The sequence below is a fragment of the Scylla paramamosain genome, chromosome 35 (assembly GCF_035594125.1).
Source record: "Scylla paramamosain isolate STU-SP2022 chromosome 35, ASM3559412v1, whole genome shotgun sequence".
NCBI lineage: Eukaryota > Metazoa > Arthropoda > Malacostraca > Decapoda > Portunidae > Scylla > Scylla paramamosain.
In genome coordinates this window covers 12,087,620-12,106,663 of record NC_087185.1, presented here as the reverse complement: position 1 = coordinate 12,106,663, position 19,044 = coordinate 12,087,620, and the positions used below count along the sequence as shown (strand labels likewise).

The 19,044-nt window shown below is 39.6% G+C and overlaps 1 protein-coding gene across 1 annotated transcript in view; it reads right to left on the bottom strand.

Annotated features, from left to right (window-relative positions):
• The window catches only part of LOC135090456 (glutamate--cysteine ligase catalytic subunit-like), a 174,610-nt gene that overhangs the window by 37,504 nt on the left and 118,062 nt on the right, over nt 1–19,044 (bottom strand). The gene's annotated exons all lie outside the window — the stretch shown is intronic.

Sequence of the window (19,044 nt, the reverse complement as noted above, 5' to 3'; positions counted from 1 at the left end):
AGCCACTTCACTTTCAAGGAGACACACGAATCATTGCTAGAAACTTGTAAGAATATGAGTAATGACGAGGCATCCGAACCAAGTAAACCATATTCTAATAAAACTTACCATGAACGGGTGGATAGTACCCCATCATATAAAGTGAAAGGAAATGAATTCAAACTTAACTATTTATTGCCCAGTAAATAAAACCAAACCAATTTATGAGACCACAAAGACAATAGGCATCTTCTCTAACACAATGAATAAGAAAACAGAGGTACCATCCTATATCAACTATAACAAGACAGTAACAAGACCTAAAAATTAAACAATAAAGAAATGTGCATTTTGCTCTGAACAACATAATCCAGCACACTGTGGTAATTACCAAGGGTTAAATAGAATAAATAGACTAGAGGAATTAGGAAGGTGCACATTATCCCTAAGTGAGTCACACCAAATAAAAGACTGTAAAACAAATGGCACATATGTAAGAAAGGAGTACACCATGTTGCTCTATGTGAGATAATAGGGAATGAGACTGAACTAACCCCACCTTATGAAAAGACCAATAATAAGCAGCTTATCTCTCTTGCAGCAGTTTCATCAGCAGAAGCGGCCATTAATAGTCAAAGATGACTGACGAAACCCAAAGTTCTGTTCGACACAAGAGCGCAGAAAGGCTTCATAAACAAGGAAACCGTAACAGCTTGAAACCTACCAAAAACAGGATAAGCTCAATTATAAATCTTGGATTTCCTAACTAATAATAACACCCAAACTTGTGACCTAGTAAGACCTATCAAAGATAACAAAGATAACAAAGATAACAGCAGTGGTCATCCCAGACATGAACATTAATTTAGCTATCAAAGGTTATAAAGAAACTGCTGATTTTTTTTTTTTCAAAACAAAAGCTATAAAATTAGGGAGTCAAAACATAACATCAGATGAAGTGGGTCCAATTCAACTAATAATAGCTTCCTTCCTGCCTTTGTGACACCAATCCAGTCCCTACTAGTGGCCCGTATTAGAGTTCAATTTATCCCTAATGAGCTGCCTGACATCATAGAAGAAAGGCATGAACCTATTCATAAGTTATGGGGCTTAGATACCATGGGCATAAATCCCGGTGCTCTTAATGTTGAAGAGCAAATAACCCAAGACTAATTTAACAAAACCATAGAATGTAAAGACAATCAGTATTGGGTCAGATTACCTTGGAAAATAAATGAACCACCCTTATCAAGTAATTATATCAATACCAAGAATCAAATAAAAAAAAAATTGTGGATAAAGCTAAAGAAAAATAAAACCATGATGGAACAATATGATATCATAAAAAAAATCAAACCGCAAATAATTTCTTAGAGAGGATAGAGGAACCAGTAAATCATAACACTATTACCCATTACCTCCCTCATCATGCGGTAAAGAAAGAATGTCACCACCTCTATGAGAGTGGTTTTCAATTGCAGCTCACGGGCAACCAAGGAGGAAAGTAGTCTGAATGATTGTTTATATACGGGACCAAACTAACAGAGAACTTTATTATTTTTTTTATGTAAAAGGGACACCGGCCAAGGACAACAAAAAGAAATAATAAATAAATGAATGAATAACATAAAAAAAAAAAAAAAGCCCATTAAGATGCCGGTCCCCGAACAGGGTCCGAAGCTGTGATCAAAAAATGAAGGATAAATGTCTTGAAACCTCCTTCTTGAAGGAGTTCAAGTCATACGTAGGTGGAAATACAGAAGCAGGCAGAGAGTTTTTTTTTTTTTTATGTAGGAAGGACACTGGCCAAGGGCAACAAAAATCGAATAAAAAAAAAGCCCACTGAAATGCCAGCCCCACAAAAGGGTGAAAGCAGTGATAAAAAATAAATTGATGAATAAGTGTCTTGAAACCTCCCTCTTGAAGGAATTCAAGTCATACGAAGGTGGAAATACAGAAGCAGGCAGGGAGTTCCAGTGATTTACCAGAGAAAGGGATAAATGATTGAGAATACTGGTTAACTCTTGCGTTAGAGAGGTGGACAGAATAGGGGTGAGAGAAAGAAGAAAGTCTTGTGCAGTGAGGCCGCGAAAGGAGGGGAGGCATGCAGTTAGCAAGATCAGAAAATAGCGGTAGAAGACAGCTAGATATGCAACATTGCGGCGGTAAGAGAGAGGCTGAAGACAGTCAGTTACAGGAGAGGAGTTGAAGAGACGAAAAGCTTTTGGTTCCACCGTCTCTAGAAGAGCAGTATGAGTGGAACCCCCCCAGACATGTGAAGCATACTCCATACACGGACGAATAAGGCCCTTGTACAGAGTTAGCAGCTGGGGGGGTGAGAAAAACTGGCGGAGACGTCTCAGAACGCCTAACTTCATAGAAGCTGTTTTAGTTAGAGATGAGTTGTGAAGTTTCCAGTTCAGATTATAAGTAAAGGACAGACCGAGGATGTTCACTGTAGAAGTGGGGGACAGTTGAGTGTCACTGAAGAAGAGGGGATAGTTGTCTGGAAGGTTGTGTCGAGTTGATAGATGGAGGAATTGAGTTTTTGAGGCATTGAACAATACCAAGTTTGCTCAGCCCCAATCAGAAATTTTAGAAAGATCAGAAGTCAAGCGTTCTGTGGGTTCCCTGCGTGATATGTTTATCTCCTGAAGGGTTGGACGTCTATGAAAAGACATGGAAAAGTGCAGGGTGGTATCATCATCACAGAAGTGGATAGGACAAGAAGTTTGGTTTAGACGATCATTAATGAATAAAAAGGAGAGAGTGGGTGACAGGACAGAACCCTGAGGGACACCACTGTTAATAGATTTAGGAGAAGAACAGTGACCGTCTACCACAGCAGTAATAGAACGGTCAGAAAGGAAACTTGAGATGAAGTTACAGAGAGAAGGATAGAAACCGTAGGAGGGTAGTTTGGAAATCAAAGCTTTGTGACAGACTCTATCAAAAGCTTTTGATATGTCCAAGGCAACAGCAAGTTTCACCAAAACCTCTAAAAGAGGATGACCAAGACTCAGTAAGGAAAGCCAGAAGATCACCAGTAGAGCGGCCTTGACGGAACCCATACTGGCGATCAGATAGAAGGTTGTGAAGTGATAGATGTTTAAGAATCTTCCTGTTGAGGATATATTCAAAAACTTTAGATAGGCAGGAAATTAAAGTAATAGGACGGTAGTTTGAGGGATTAGAACGGTCCCCCTTTTTAGGAACAGGTTGAAAGTGGGCAAACTTCCAGCAAGAAGGAAAGGTAGATGTTGACAAGCAGAGCTGAAAGAGTTTGACTAGGCAAGGTGCAAGCACGGAGGCACACATTCGGAGAACAATAGGAGGGTCCCCATCAGGTCCATAAGCCTTCCGAGGGTTTAGGCCAGCAAGGGCATGGAAAACATCACTGCGAAGAATTTTAATACGTGGCATGAAGTAGTCAGAGGGTGGAGGAGAGGGAGGAACAAGCCCAGAATCGTCCAAGGTAGAGTTTTTAGCAAAGGTTTGAGCGAAGAGTTCAGCTTTAGAAATAGATGTGATAGCAGTGGTGCCATCTGGTTGAAATAGAGGAGGGAAAGAAGAAGAAGCAAAGTTATTGGAGATATTTTTGGCTAGATGCCAGAAATCACGAGCGGAGTTAGATCTTGAAAGGTTTTGACACTTTCTATTGATGAAGGAGTTTTGGCTAGTCGGAGATCAGACTTGTCATGGTTCCGGGCAGAAATATAAAGTGCATGAGATTCTGGTGATGGAAGGCTTAAGTACCTTTTGTGGGCCACCTCTCTATCATGTATAGCACGAGAACAAGCTGTGTTAAACCAAGGTTTAGAAGGTTTAGGACGAGAAAAAGAGTGAGGAATTTACGCCTCCATGGCAGACACTATCACCTCTGTTATGCGCTCAGCACACAAAGACGGGTCTCTGACATGGAAGCAGTAGTCATTCTAAGGAAAATCAGCAAAATACCTCCTCAGGTCCCCCCAACTAGCAGAGGCAAACCGCCAGAGGCACCTTCGCTTAGGGGGATCCTGAGGAGTGATTGGAGTGATAGGACAAGATAAAGATATGAGATTGTGATCAGAGGAGCCCAACGGAGAAGAAAGGGTGACAGCATAAGCAGAAGGATTAGAGGTCAGGAAAAGGTCAAGAATGTTGGGCGTATCTCCAAGACTGTCAGAAATACGAGTAGGGTGTTGCACCAATTGCTCTAGGTCGTGGAGGATAGCAAAGTTGAAGGCTAGTTCACCTGGATGGTCAGTGAAGGGAGAGGAAAGCCAAAGCTGGTGGTGAACATTGAAGTCTCCAAGAATGGAGATCTCTGTAAAAGGGAAGAGGGTCAGAATGTGCTCCACTTTGGAAGTTAAGTAGTCAAAGAATTTCTTATAATCAGAGGAGTTAGGTGAGAGGTATACAGCACAGATAAATTTAGTATGAGAGTGATTCTGTAGTCGTAGCCAGATGGTGGAAAACTCGGAAGATTCAAGAGCGTGGGCACGAGAGCAGGTTAAGTCATTGCGCACATAAACGCAGCATCCAGCTTTGGATGGATGGAGGGGCTACTGTCAGTTGCCTCAGACACCTCAGTTTCAGTGAGGGAAAGAAGATGAGGTTTAGAAGAAGAGAGGTGGTGTTCTACAGATTAAAAATTAGATCTTCGACCGCGAAATGTTGCAGAAGTTAATGAAGAAAAAGTTGAGGGGGGTGTCGAGACACTTAGGGTCGTCGACAGAAAGGCAGTCCGACCTGAGGACATTTATGGTCCCCTCCCCAGATGGGGACTCTGAGGCTGGTGTAGGAGTCGCCATGATAATTTTAAAATTTTTGACTGAAGGGTGTGTGTTTTATTAGGTGTTTGTAGTTTTGTGTGGAGGAAATAGTTGTCTTTTAGAGGGCAGGCTGTGACTGCCCCCTTTTACTGTGAGACACAAAGGGAAACGTTCAGTGAGGTCACAGCTGGGTTTAATGATAAGTTCACAACACCCCCTGAACAGTGCTTTAGACCTCACTGGGAGTAATTATCGTTTCGGCAGGTGTCTACTGCTTCCTCCTGTGAGTTACAAAGTTTACCAGAGAAATGCATGAATAACTGTGAATACTGGTTAACTCTTGCATTAGAGAGGTGGACAGAATAAGGATGAGAAAAAAGGAGAAAGTCTTGTGCAGCGAGGCCGCGGGAGGAGGGGAGGCATGCAGTTAGGAATCAGAAGAGCAGTTAGCATGAAAATAGCGGTAGAAGATAGCTAGAGATGCAACACTGCGGCGATGAGAAAGAGGCTGAAGACAGTCAGTTAGAGGAGAGGAGTTGATGAGACGAAAAACTTTTGATTCCACCCTGTCTAAATGAGCGGTATGAGTGGAACACCCCCCCTTTCCCAGACATGTGAAGCATACTCTATAAATGGCCCTTGTATAGAGTTAGCAGCTGGGGAGGTGAGAGAAAAACTGTTAGAGACGTCTCAGAACGCCTAACTTCATAGAAGCTGTTTTAACTAGAGATGTGATGTGAAGTTTCCAGTTTAGATTATATGAAAAGGACAGACCGAGGATGTTCAGTGTAGAAGAGGGGTCCACTAATAAAAGAACAGACCGAGGATGTTCATTGTAGAAGAGGGGGCAAGTTGAGTAACTTGGAAGAAGAGGGGATAGTTGTCTGGAAGGTTGTGTCGAGTTATTAGATGGAGGAATTGAGTTTTTGAGGTATTGAGCAATCGAGCAATTTTGCTCTGCCCCAATCAGAAATTTTAGAGAGATCAGAAGTCAAGAGTTTTGTGGCTTCCCTGTGTGAACTTTTTACTTCCTGAAGGGTTGGACGTCTATGAAAAGACGTAGAAAGTGCAGGATGGTATCATTAGCGTTGGAGTGAATTGGACAAAAAGTTTGGTTAGAAGATCATTGATGAATAATAGGAAGTGAGTGGGTGACAGAACATAACCCTGAGGAACACAACTGTTAATAGATCTAGGAGAAGAACAGTAACCGTCTACCACAGCAGCAATAAAACGATCAGAAAGGAAACTTGAGATGAAGTTACAGAGAGAAGGATAGAAGCCGTAGGAGGGTAGTTTGGAAATCAAAGCTTTGTGCCATACTCTATCAAAAGCTTTTGATATGTCTAAAGGAAGAGGAAACGTTTCACCAAAATCTCTAAAAGAGGATGACCAAGACTCAGTAAGGAAAGCCAGAAGATCACCAGTAAAGCGGCCTTGACAGAACCCATACTGGCGATCAGATAGAAGGTTGTGAAATCATGGATGTTTTTTAAGAATCTTCCTGTTGAGGATAGATTCGAAACTTTAGATAGGCAGGAAATTAAAACAATAGGACGGTAGTTTCAGGGATTACAACGGTGACCCTTTTTAGGGAACAGGCGGAATGTAGGCAAACTTCCAGCAAAAAGGAAAGGTAGATGTTGACAGACAAAACAGAAAGAGTTTGACTAGGTAAGGTAGCAAGCAAGGAGGCGCAGTTTCGGAGAACAATAGGTCCATAAGCCATCCGAGGTCCATCAGATCCATAAGCCTTCCGAGGCTTTAGGCCAGCGAGGGCATGAAAAACATCACTGCAAAGAATTTTAATAGGTAGCATGAAGTAGTTAGAGGGTGGAGGAGAGGGAGGAACAAGCCCTGAATCGTCCAAGGTAGCGTTTTTTAGCAAAGGTTTGTTAAAAGGTTAAAGGTTAAAGTTCAGCTTTAGAGATAGATGTGACAGCAGTGGTGCCATCTGGTTGAAATAAAGGAGGGAAAGAAGAAGCAAAGTTATTGGATATGTTATTGGCTAGGTGCCAGAAGTCACGAGGGGAGTTAGATCTTCAATTAATTTGAAAGAGAAGCAAAGTTATTGGAGATATTTTTGGCTAGATGCTTGAAGTCACGAGGGGAGTTAGATCTTGACTTGCTTGACGCCCTAGTAGCTGACATCTCTAAAACATTCCTAAGAATAGTGTAAAGGAAGAAGACAGAGACTTTACAAAGTTTTTATTTCCATGAGATCCAAGCGACAAGGGTAGTCATTTGGATGTGTACATATTTAAATCCGTTCTCTTTGGCTCATGTTCCAGTCCATTTTTGGTAGGATCGACCTTAAATCATCATTTTGATAAAACTTTATGTACTAAAATAGGTTCTGCATTTTATATGGACAATCTACAAATAACAGTAGTCACAGATGAAGAAGCCTTGACTATATGAAAAGGCAACAAAGGAATGTTTAACCGCCAACATGCCTCTGCAGAGTTAGAACAGCAATTTAATAATTTTACAAAATCTCGTAAAAGAACGACTTGACTCAGAATTACCCATGAGACAAAACTTTCTGGGTATGGGATGGGATGTAAAAGGTAATAGAATAAGTATATACCAACCTCAATGCCCTGAACAAATTCTAACTAAAAATCCTTATTAAGCCAAATCTATCTCTTATTTGATCCCCTGGGTATAATAAAACCTATAACAATAAGAGGAAAAAAAAAGTTAATACAAGAGGCTTGAAAGGAAACAGTTAGTTGGGATACCGTCTTCCCGGAACATTATTCATCTGAATGGGATAGAATAAAGGGGGTACTGCATTGCAGATACTGAGGTTTCCATTTCCAGACAAGTCGATCTACATCACAATGACAATCACATCTTTATGGCGCTGCTCGACGGCTGCCCCGGCGCTGGAGTTCCCGACTTTTTACCTCTTTTTTTTTTTTTCAACATTTTTGGCAAGTCTGCACTCTTGAGGCTGTTCTACGGTAACCATGAATGCCTCTAGAGCAACTCTGAAACTGCGAAACCGGAAAATACACGTGCTGTGTGGTGTAATTCTGTGTGTTATGTTGATGACTGCAGCCACGAACGTAAACATGCAGTACGACAGTGCTTTCCTGCTCGACTTGCGACCCTCCCTGGACTCACCTCTACCTGCTGAGTTCATTAATGACGTAAGAAGACTACAAGAACTACTGGCAAGTCACAATGAGGAGAAATACTCTGAAAATGCAACGACAAGAAAGCACCGCAAGGGGAGAAGAGGGCGGCGCAGCGGTGTACGAGTGAGAATGAGGAGACTTGGCATGAGAACCCCACTGCCAGCCATCACCTTTGGTAATATACGCTCAATTAGAAATAAAATGGATGAGTTGTGCACCAACTGTAAGTTTATCCGAGAAAGCAGAGACAGTGCAGTAATCGCCCTCACGGAAACCTGGTTACAAGATCGGGATGCGGATAGCACAGTGACTATTGATGTGTTTGTGTTGGTGCTGTCTGACAGGAGAGGTGTTGATAAGAACCGAGGGGGTGGCGTTGCTGCTTATGTAAATGACAGATGGTGTTCACAAATTAAGGTTAAGGAAAGCTACTGTGACAACAACATCGAGTATTTAGCGTTTACCTGTCGACCCTTTTACCTACCACGTGAATTTAGCAAGATAAATGTAGTACTTGTGTACATACCTCCGGATGCGGATGAATGTATAGCAGCTGATACACTAGAAAACTGTGTTACAAACTGTGAAAACGAAAGCCCGAACAGCGCAATAATTGTATTAGGTGATTTTAATCATTGCGATTTTCAAGGAAAAGTCCCTACGTACTACCAAACAGTGCATTGTTCCACAAGAGGCAACGTTACACTAGATAAGATGTATTGTAACATTAAGGATAGATACAAAGTTTTTAAACGACCTAACATTGGAAATTGGAGACCATAACATGCTATATTGTGTTCCTACATATAAACAGCTACTGAAAAGAGTTAAACCGAGAGAAATTGAAATTAGAAAATGGGATGATAATAACAGGCAACAACTACAAGCGTGTTTTGAGTGTACAGACTGGTCTGTCTTGATAGAAAACGGAATTGACATCAACACCAACTTAGATATTTTCGATGGTTATTTCCACTTCTGCTTTGATATGATCGTACCTACCAAGAAAATAAAGATATACCCAAACAATAAACCATGGATTAATACAAAGCTAAAATCTATGCTAAATGAAAAACACAGACTCCAGCTTAATAGAAGTGATGCTGAAAGAAGAATATTGCAAAGAAACATAGATAAGAAAATATCTGATTCTAAAAGAATATACAAAGAAAAAGTTGAAGGCTTGTTTAAGACAAATAAAGTAAAAGACGCTTGGAAGGGACTTAAACCCTGTGTGGGCACAAGAAGAAACAGAGTGTGCCTGAACCAGAAAATATCAACACATATGTAAACGAAATGAACGCGTTCTTTGCGAGATTTGAAAGCCATGATTTCAGTGATGCGTGTAATGAGGAATTAACAGAAATTCAATCTCATAATGATGAAAGAATAATAATTAGGCAAGAAGACGTGCAGAAGTCCCTGCAGAATATACAGGGCCAGACGGAATGCCTGCTATGGTACTTAAACATTGTGCAAAACAACTGACACCCGTACTGACAACATTATTTCAGGATTCAGTAGATCAAGGAGTGGTACCTTATAAATGGAAGGAATCTGAAGTAAAACCTATTGCAAAAATTAACTGTCCAAAAGATCCCAAAGATTTTAGACCTGTAGTATTAACATCTAATATTATGAAATGTATAAAAATTGTATTGAAAAATTACATCTGTGAAAAAAAAATATATATATATAAAAGACCCTATGCAGTTTGCTTATTGTAAAAATGGGAGTGTACAGGATGCGACACTTATATTATTGAATGATGTTAACAAACATTTAGATAAGCCCAAATCACAAATTTGAGCACTGTTTATTGATTTTAGTTCAGCATTTAATACAATGCAACCTCATATTCTGCTCAATAAAATGCTAGAAATGAGTGTAAATAGAAATATCTTAAAATGGACTTTTAGCTTTTTATCCCAGAGACCCCAGTATACCAATGTAAACAATGTTAAGTCTGATGTGATATTAACTAACACAGGAGCCCCACAAGGTTGTGTGTTGTCCCCTGTTCTTTTCACCTTGTACACAGATGATTGTAGAAGTGGAATTGATGACTGTACTATTGTGAAATATGCTGATGATACAGTTATCTTAGGAAAAATTGTAAATGATAATTATGAAGGCTATTTGAAATAACTCAGGTTAAAAAATTTGTTGATTGGAGTAAACAAAATTTTTTGGAGCTCAATGTAAAGAAAACTAAGGAGATGATATTTGATTTCAGAACTAAAAATAAACATGTACCAGACCTATTAACAATTAGAGAAGAAAACGTAGAAAGAGTAAACCAGTATAAGTATCTGGGCTTTATGATCGATGACCAGTTGAAGGGCAGTGTCAATACAGATATGGTGTCAAGGAAATGTAACCAAAGACTACACTTTGTACGTATTTTGCGCAACTTGCATGTAGATAAAGTGATCATTAGCCTATTCTACAAATCATTGTTGGAACCAGTCCTAAACTTTTCGATCACTGCCTGTTATGGAAAGCTTACCTGTAAAGATAAAAATAAGCTGGGAAGGATTGTTAAGAAGCCAGGAAAATTATGTGCACAGACCATATCATTAGATAAGCTCTATCAGACAGGTACAATGAAACAAGTGGACAGGATAATGAAAGCTATCACTCATCCGCTACATAACTGTTACACATATCTAAAATCTGGTAGAAGGTTAGCTCTGCCCATGCAGCGTACTGACAGATATAGGAAGTCATTTGTACCTAAAAGCATTCTCCTTTTCAATCATCTATCATCACTATAATTTTTAGATTTAAGTATTCATGGTTACTGTATTTGATGGTTCATGATGAGGGCAGAAATAGCCCGATATTGCATGTATACGATAGCCAATGTAATGACTCCTTTCTTAATGTTTTATTGTTTTATTGTTTTACTGATTTCATGTTTTATTGTTTTACTGATTTTATTTACTTTTTAATGTTATATATAAGCAACTACTAGGGAGCTCTTAAGCCAAAATTAATTTCATTTGTATTACATTTTTGTATTACAACTTGACGAATAAATTATCTCATCTTATCTTATCTTCTGTGACGCGTCTTCAGAAGCATATGGTGTAGCAGCCTACTCAGTCACGGATAATCATAGTGAGTTGATAATGTCAAAATCAAGAGTAGCACCAATGAAAACCCGAACCATGCTTTTATTAGAATTAATGGCAATAAAAATAGGTACTCGGTTAGCAAAATATTTAGTGAAAACAACCACAAAGGATCAGCCTGGGAGTAAAGGGACAAACCCACTCTTTAGGTAGGTAGCAATATGGGCTGACAGGGAAATCTGCCTTCCCTGGATCAATAACAATGAAAACAAAAATCGGTATGTGAAAAAAAAAGGGTGGGAAAAATACTGATAACACACGGGGACTTTAAGTACCACTATATTCCTACCAAAGAAAACCCGCTTGATCTCCTAACTAAGGGTATAACATTCCCCAAATTATTAGAGGAGACCAGATAGATCCACTGGCCAAACTGGCTACAAACAAAAATGGCCCATCAAAAAAAAAAAAAAAAAAAAACATAAAGAGGTAGTGGTTAACTTGGTAGAAGCTCAACCTCCGGCCAACCGTCTATCTAATCTGGCAATCGATATAAAGAAATGCATATTAATTCAATATGTTAATCAATGTAACTAAAAGAGTATTTCACTTCATCACTCAGAAAGTGGGTAAAGCAATGTTAGATGCTTTAAAATCTTGGATCAAAGAACATAAATTCTTTGTAGACATCCATAAGGCACTATTATGTGTTTCAGAGGCACTGACACAAATATCTTTCAAACAGTCAAATCAGTATGTCATTTCAGCATGACCTGTTTTGTACCCTCCCTTAATTTTTTGTCACTATAGAGCATTGACAAATGTACTTAATTACAGCGTATACTCTTGATTATTATAGCCCAGTAGCCTTCAGCCGAGAGGGCATTCGAACAGGTAGGTGGAAGTGTGATTAAATATGACGTCAATAATTACACCACGGTACCTCTCCTTTCTCCCCCTGCTCTCCTTCTCTCTCTCTCTCTCTCTCTCTCTCTCTCTCTCTCTCTCTCTCTCTCTCTCTCATATACCCAGTCACATAATAATTGCAAACAGTAAAGGATGCTCCTTTCGGTTACGTGGAACATGTGTTAAGATGGTGTAGGAGAGGCTTGGGTGGTAAAGTTATACTGAATATGCGTTTTATTTGTCCTCATCATCATCATATATATATATATATATATATATATATATATATATATATATATATATATATATATATATATATATATATATATATATATATATATATATATATATATATATGCAGTCACAGTGTATATGTACAGCTCTACTTTTCCATTCCACTATTCCCTTCCCTTCCTAACCCCTCCATCCATCGCCATGATTTCACTCTTTCACTGTCACACATTATATTTTCTAATATTTCATTACTTTATCTTTTCCTAACTCTCCCATTCCTAATACTTCTTCCATCACACTGAACTGTCTGAAATAATCTAATAAAAAAATATTACTTGTCTCTCATCCTTCCATCATTCCTGCTCTTTTCAAGCACTTCTACTAAACATAGCTACTATTACACACTATGTAAAAACACCACTATGATGAAATTTTCAAGGCACAAAGTGAATCAAGCTGGCTATGATGATGGAGGCGGTGCCTTCAGACACCCTCGCCTTTGGTCCTAATTTTTTTTGCAATAATAAAAGGATCAGTTGCCGGATTTATTCTAGAATGCCATATGAATGTCATTTAACACTACAAGGTAGGCAGAGATCATGGGTTCAGGAGAAAATGAACAGGCAACCACTCCCCTCAAAACTAGACCTCTAAATCTCGAAACTGTTTGGTGTAGTTTTCTTTAATCACTTCTTATAAAGTTTGACAAAATACAATGACTAAAAAATAAATATAACTTCGTTATTTGGATAATTTCTGCGTTTCAATTATGGATAAATAATCACATTATTAATATATATATATATATATATATATATATATATATATATATATATATATATATATATATATATATATATATATATATATATATATATATATATATATATATCCTCCGATTAAAGAGGAATGGCATTCATAGAATATTTAGATGGTCTGTCATCTAGATATTAACTGAAACACAGCTGGCAATTTCTTCATTATTGCAAATCATTGAATAACAAAGTTATTATGAGTTGGATTTCTGTATAAAATTTTATTTTTATTTTTGCAGATGTGCATCACAACACACACCATGGTAATGATAAAGAAATGGAACAACGCTCCCTTTGATGCTGTACCTCCAGAAGAAGTGTTTATTTTTCTAGATATAGATGAAAGCTACAGTAATGTTTTTCTCAAAATGGCGCACTACATCTTGGACTTCGACGGCGTACCGAGCCTGTAGCCCATGTAGTGCAGGCCGATTAAAGAGGACACACCTACGTATCTAGAAAAAAGTTAGGCGGCTCACTTTGGCGATAACCGCGGCGCACAACTTGCGGATCACTGCATTCTAGATATAGTACAATGAGAAGTTCTTCCCATGTTATATCCTCCCCTCTATACGGCCCTGCATTCAGAAACGTTCTGCTCTCTCACCGCGTTTATTGTTATATATAATATATTATTATATATATATAATATATAACTCCTACACCAGCCTCGGAGTCCCCATCTGGAAAGGGAACCACACATGTCCCAAGGTCGGAAACCTCTTCTAATAACTTCCCTAAGTGTCTTGACACCCCCCCCCAGCTTTTTCTTCATTAACTTCTGCAACATTCGCGGTCTAAGATCTCATTTTCAATCTGTAATATACCACCTCTCCTCTCCTCATCATTTTCTCACTGAAACTCAGGTGTCTGAGGCAACTGACAATATCCGCTTTTCCGTTCCCTCCTACGTTCTCTATTCTCATTTTCAATCCAAAGCTGGATGTTGTGTTTCTATGCGCAACGACTGAACCTGCTTTCGTACTCTCGCTCTCGAATCTTCCGAGTTTTTCACCATCTAGCTACGACTAGAGTCACTCTCCAACTAAATTTATCTGTGCTGTATACCTCTCACCTAACTCCTCTGACTATAAGAAATTCTTTAGTTAACTTCCAAATTGGAGCACATTCTGACTCTTCCCTTTTGCAGAGATCTCCATTCTTGGAGACTTCAATGTTCACCACCTCCTTTGGCTTTCCTTTCCCTTCACTGACCATCCTGGTGAACTAGTCTTCAACTTTGCTATTCTCAACGACCTACAGCAACACCCTACTCGTATTCCTGACCATCTTGGAGATACGCCCAACATTCTTGACCATTTTCTGTCCTGACCTCTAATCCTTCTGCTTATGCTGTCACCCTCTCTTCTCCATTGGGCTCCTCCGATCACAGTCTCATATCTGTATCTTGTCCCATCGCTCCAATCCCTCCTCAGGATCCCCCTAAGCGAAGGTGCCTCTGGCGTTTTGCCTCTGCTAGTTGGGGGGACCTGAGGAGGTATTTTGCTGATTTTCCTTGGAATGACTACTGCTTCCGTGTCAGAGATCTGTCTTTGTGTGCCGAGCGCATAACAGAGGTGATAGTGTCTGACATGAAGGCGTACATTCCTCACTCTTTTTCTCGACCTAAACCTTCCAAACCTTGGTTTAACACAGCTTGTTCTCGTGCTATACATGATAGAGAGGTAACCACAAAAAGTATTTGAGCCTTCCATCACCAGAATCTCATGCACTTTATATTTCTGCCAGGAACCATGCCAAGTCTGTTCTCCAACTAGCCAAAAACTCTTTCATTAATTGAAAGTGTCAAAATCTTTCATTATCTAACTCCCCTCATAACTTCTGATATTTAACCAAATAACATCTCCAATCACTTTGCTTCTTCTTCTTTCCCTCCTTTATTGCATCTATTTATAGATGGCACCACTGCTATCACATCTATCTCTAAAGCTGAACTCTTCGCTCAAACCTTTGCTAAAAACTCTACCTTGGACTCAGGGCTTGTTCCTCCCTCTCCCCTCTGACTACTTCATGCTACCTGTTAAAATTGTTTACAATGATGTTTTCCATGCCCTCGCTGGCCTAAACTCTCGGAAGGCTTATGGACCTGATAGGGTCCCTCCTATTGTTCTCCAAAACTGTTCCTCCGTGCTTACACCTTGCCTAGTGAAACTCTTTCAACTCTATCAGCATCTACCTTTCCTTCTTGCTGGAAGTTTGCTTACATTCAGCCTGTTCTTAAAAAGGGAGACCGTTCTAATCCCTCAAACTACCGACCTATTGCTTTAATTTCCTGCATATCTAAAGTTTTGAATCTATCCTCAACAGGAAGATTCTTAAACATCTATCACTTCACAACCTTCTATCTGATCGCCAGTATGGGTTCCGTCAAGGCCGCTCTGCTGGTGATCTTCTGGCTTTCCTTACTGAGTCTTGGTCATCCTCTTTTAGAGATTTTGGTGAAACTTTTGCTGTTATCTTGGATATATCAAAAGCTTTTGATAGAGTCTGGCACAAATCTTTGATTTCTAAACTACCCTCCTACGGCTTTTATCCTTCTCTCTGTAACTTCATCTCAAGTTTCCTTTCTGACCGTTCTATTGCTGTTGTGGTAGACGGTCACTGTTCTCCTAAATCTATTTAACAGTGGTGTTCCTCAGGGTTCTGTCCTGTCACCCACTCTCTTCTTATTATTCATCAATGACCTTCTAAACCATACTTCTTGTCCTATTCACTCTTACGCTGATACCACCCTGCACTTTTCCACGTCTTTTCATAGATGTCCAACACTTCAGAAATCAAACATTTTACGCAGGGAAGCCACAGAACGCCTAACTTCTGATCTTCAAAGATTTCTGATTGGGGCAGAGCAAACTTGGTATTGTTCAGTACCTCAAAAACTCAATTCCTCCATTTATCAACTCGACATAACTTTCCAGACAACTATCCACTCTTCTTCAATGACACTGAACTGTTCCCCTCTTCTACACTGAACATACTCGATCTGTCCTTTAGGCATTGTGAGACGTCTCAGCCAGTTTTTCCTCACCCCCCCAGTTGCTAACTCTGTACAAGGGCCTTATCCATGTATGGAGTATACTTCACATGTCTGGGGGATTCCACTCATACCGCTCTTCTACACAAGGCGAAATCAAAAGCTTTTCGTCTCATCAACTCCTCTCCTCTAACTGACTGTCTTCAACCTCTTTCTCTTTTATCGCTATTTTCACGCTAACTGTTCTTCTGATCTTATTAACTGCATGCTTCCCCTCCTCCCGCGTCCTTGCTGCACAAGACTTTCTTCTTTCTTTTACCCCTATTCTTTCCACTTCTCTAACGGAAGAGTTAACCAGTATTCTCAGTCATTCATCTCTTTCTCTGGTAAACTCTGGAACTGCCTGCCTTCATCTATATTTCCACCTTCCTTGAATTCCTTCAAGAGGGAGGTTTCAAGACACTTATCCATCAATTTTTGACTACCGTTTTGAATCCTTTTCTGGGACTGGCATCTCAGTGTGCTTTTTTTTATTTATTTATTTATTTTTTATTGGATTTCTCTTGTCCTTGGACAGTGTCCCTCTTACATAAACACACACACACACACACACACACACACACACACATATATATGTATATATATATATATATATATATATATATATATATATATATATATATATATATATATATATATATATATATATATATATATATATCACTGTAGTGTACTGTCTCAAGAGACTTTTGTACTGGTGTAGTGTGTAGTGCGGCTCCGTTCTCCTGGTGTAGAGTTAGTGATAAGGACGATGGAATCCCATCTGATAGCTACTTTGTTTATTGATGAGGTAAATGATACAGAACGTACTTGCTTCAGAGTAAAAATAGCGTGAGCGCGTCGGGGAGGAAAGGGAAATGAATGTTTAGGTGTTTCCTCATGAAACAGACACTTGACAAGGGTGAGGTGAGGTGCGAGCTGTCACGTAAGAGAAGTGTCATTCCTCTGTGATACAGGTAGTACTAATAATAACAGTAGTAGTAGTAGCAGTAATGGTATTAATATATTTTTTTGTTTTTTATGAAGGAGGGACACCGGCCAAAGGCAACAAAAATACAATAATGAAAAGAAGCCCACTGATATACCGTTCCCCGAATAGGGTCCGAAGCTGTAGTAAAAAATTGAAGGATAAGTGTCTTGAAACCTCCCTCTTGAAGGAATTCAAGTCACAGAAAGCTGGAAATACAGAAGCAGGCAGAGACTACTAGAGAAAGGGATGAATGAATGATCTTGCATTAGAGGGGTGGACAGAATAGGGGTGAGAGAAGGAAGAAAGTCGTATGCAGCGAGGCCACGGGAGGAGGGGAGGCATGCAGTTATATAGAAGCTGTTTTAGCTAGATGAGATGTGAAGTTTCCAGTTTAGATTATAAGAAAAGGACAGATCAAGGATATTCAGTGTAGAAGAGGGGGACAGATGCGTGTCATTAAAGAAGAGGGGATAGTTGTCTGGAAGGTTGTGTCGAGTTGATATATGGAGGAATTGAATTTTTGACTCATTGAAGAATACCAAGTTTGCTCTGCCCCAATCAGAAGTTTCAGAGAGTTCAGAAGTCAATAGTAGCAGTAGTAACTATATATATATATATATATATATATATATATATATATATATATATATATATATATATATATATATATATATATATATATATATATATATATATATATATATATATATATATATATATATATATATATATATATATATATATATATATATATATATATATATATATATATATATATATATATAGCCTCACACAGGTGCATTTGTTTAACCCACCAACAGAGAGGAAAGACGGCCAAAGAACAGATTGGCGTCGTGACAAGGCGGGAACGAGGCGCAAGGAGTGATGACGAAGGGCGTATGGAAAGGCACGCCGACAGGACCAGGCAAGAGTGTGGCGTCGTAGTGAGGCAAGAGCAGGGGCGCATAAACGAGGCTTAGAAACCGGAAGAACGCCGCGGAAAAGAGAGCGAGGTCAGAGGCGCCGCAGGATGAGAAGGCAGGGAGAACAGGTGTGGCGTAGGGCTCGGCGTGAGCACGAAGAAACCAAAACAGGCTTGTAGGTCAGGTGTAGTAGGCTCAAGTGACCATCAGTTTCAAGTGACCAAACACGCACGCAGCCCTGTTTTTACTGCCAGACGTACGACGCATTCACTCCCAGCCATGCCAACTCATGGACTTCAGTCAACACCATTCATCAGCAGCAGTAGTAGGCATGCCATTTAGGTTAGGTAATGTTAGGTTGTGTTAGGTATTGCTATACATCATTTAGGTTAGGTTAGATAATGCTAGATTGGATTAGTGTCCTCAAGGGGGTCCAGCAGGGCCAAACGGCCATACTATCAAATTTCCCCTTCCCCTTCCCTTGGCCGTTTGTGGTATTATTAATCTCTTCCATCCCCACGGGTGTGTTTAAAAATGCGGCGACGGGGACGGGATGGGGTAGAAAAGTGCTGACTTGGCAGGGTGAGACAAGACGCCTTCACCTTCCCTTCATATATTTTTTGGGAACAATACAATACAATCTGGAATCAAAATCTTTTCGTGGAATCAAATGCTTTTCGTCTCATCAACTCCTCTCCTCTAACTGACTGTCTTCAGCCTCTCTCTCACCGCCGCAATGTTGCATATCTAGCTGTCTTCTACCGCTATTTTCATGCTAACTGCTCTTCTGATCTTGCTAACTGCATGCCTCCCCTCCTTCCGCGGCCTCGCTGCACAAGACTTTCTTCTTTCTCTCACCCCTATTCTGTCCACCTCTCTAACGCAAGAGTTAACCAGTATTCTCAATCATTCATCCCTTTCTCTGGTAAACTCTGGAACTCCCTGCCTGCTTCTGTATTTCCACCTTCCTACGACTTGAATTCCTTCAAGAGGGAGGTTTCAAGACACTTATCCACCAATTTTTGACTACTGCTTTGACCCTTTTATGGGACTGGCATTTCAGTGGGCATTTTTTTTGTTAGATTTTTGTTGCCCTTGGCCAGTATCCTTCCTACATAAAAAAAAAAAAACACATTGATTTGTTTTTATCGAAGATAATGTGTTTATAAATGTGAGAAAAAA